The sequence below is a fragment of the Leptinotarsa decemlineata genome, unplaced genomic scaffold (genome assembly GCF_025532065.1).
Source record: "Leptinotarsa decemlineata unplaced genomic scaffold, Ldec_3_MD MMD2_tig00000035_RagTag_RagTag, whole genome shotgun sequence".
Classification (NCBI taxonomy): domain Eukaryota; kingdom Metazoa; phylum Arthropoda; class Insecta; order Coleoptera; family Chrysomelidae; genus Leptinotarsa; species Leptinotarsa decemlineata.
In genome coordinates, this window is record NW_027412540.1 from 8,289,850 (window position 1) to 8,292,198 (window position 2,349).

Sequence of the window (2,349 nt, forward strand, 5' to 3'; positions counted from 1 at the left end):
ATACAGAGAGCAAATTCTCAATTCCGCTGTGAAAACAGTTGTTTACCTCAGATGAGTAATATTTGAGTTTTCTGATCTCACAGATGACGTCTTCATTAGACAAGATGTTCACGCTTAGTTATATTCTAGGTTATTCTTGTTGGAAGTTGAATCCAACAATTCATTCGTAGATGCTTCTACAAGCATTTTGGAACAAGCGCTGAGTACTCTTGCCTATCACCAGTAATGATACTCAAAGCATTTTGGAACAAACGCTGAGTACTCTTGTACGGCACAGTGTATTTTTCGATTACGAATATATAAATAACGTAAAATATGAATTGAAGTGAAAAAAATGAGCTTTCATAAGACGAAATCAAATCGTTCCATGGAAGGATTCATCTTTTTTGATTTGAATATATTCAAGAAATTTTAAATGTCGTTTCCGATTCTCCTATGCTGGTCCTACTCATCTTAGACACATTGTAAATTCCGAATTCAATTTCGTGTACCAAATATTTGTGATCAAATATTGATTGATAATCATTGGTTCCATCCTATACAATATTCAGGAATTCAATTACCTCGAATCAGTAGGGTATCAAAAGTTTCCTGGATGTAATCTTCGAAAGACATTTTTTATGGAGGAGTTGTACATTATTATTATTTTGATTTCAAACTTTCGTTGATCTGAAAGAGAAATAATATAGATTAACAGAGGTTCCGCTCAAATATTATAAAGAGCAAATTGACAATCTCGCCCCAAAAACTTACTGCGTTATATGAACCTTTGAAAAGTTCAATTAGTCAGTATTTTGTTGTATTTATCAATTTTGCCTAATGAATGAATATTTTTTTAATTTTCCAATATTTTTATCAATCAATAAAAGGAGTGAGTATCACAGTATATAAATTCAATGATTTCAAGTTCACACTAATATAGGAATGTAGGCTTTTACGACTGGCGTCAATGTATTGGTTGGTTTTCGTGTTTGGCTGTGGTCTTCTTTGGTTACAATCTATAAACGTTTCAACTGCAACTATGGCATTCATCTTCAGTGGTATGATCGAAATACTCTTCTTGATATTTCAACTGAAACTGAAGCTCTCATTTCTGCCATGTTATTTATAGTGGTGGAAGTCATCTTGAATTTAGTCAGGTTGGAGCCTGGCTCCCTTACCCTTTGAACTGATGTTTGCCAGAAGGACAAACGGGTCATGACTGATGTGGGTGTTAATGGTATGGCGGCATGAATGTCCTCAGAATGTCCTCATCTACTGCAGACTTCTCGGTCTGTCCCAATCGACAACTCCGCTTGTGCTCGACTAGGCAGCTACTAATGCTTCTTTTCGTCTGACCGATATAAACTTTACCACACAGTTGCATGGAATCCTGTAAACTCCCGCTGATTTAAGTGGATCTTTGCTGTATTTTGCTGATCTCAATATTTTTTTCTTCGTTGGTTTGAAGACAGTGTTAATTTTCTTCTTCTTTAGAACTTTCTCGACTCGGTTGGTGACATCTTCCACGTATGGCAGATAGACAGTGCCTTGGGGTTGCTCTTCACTGGTATTCCTCTTATTCTTCCTTGGACGCGTAGCACGGAATGTATTTTCTGTCGTAGCCGTTTGCTTGTAACACAGTTGTTCGGTGTTTTATTTCGTCGTCGACCTACCTTTCTTCACATATTCTCAAAGCTCTGTTCTCTAGGGTGTTGATGATGGTTCGTTTTTGTTTAGGATAGTTGGATTAATTATGAAGGTTTTGATTTGTACGCCTCATGGCCTAGTTGGTTACCTTCCTTGATGACTAAAAAATCAAGAAATGGGATTTGGAGGTCCTCTTCTGATTCAAGTTCATCAAATATTCGATAAATGTTCAACAAAAAATTAGAGATACAGTTACGAATTATTGAACAGAAATTTAAAAAGTTCTTGAATTCACGTTCACTGCGACGAACATGAAATTAATATTTATATTAATTGTAGTAGAAGTGGCCACATGAATGTGACACTCGAAGGATTTGAGAAACAAGAGTCGGGCACAGACATTTCTGAAATGTCGAACGTGTTCACTTTGGAACAATTATGTCAGTGCGCCACTTGCAAATCGATAATGCTCACGGGACACAAGCAATCCATTCATTATCAAACAAATCATAAAGGTCAATTAATTATTATTGAATTAGGCTAATTTGGCTTTTATTAGTGTTCTTTATAGCTAGTGTGGAAGAAAATTGAATGTCAACGCATTTGACTTCAATTACTGTGAATCACAGTCATGTTTGTTGGTTTTCGATCTCTCAGAATAATGTTCAACAAGTCACAAATCTTTTCAAAAAACATCTTCAAATTTCATTGAAGCTATAT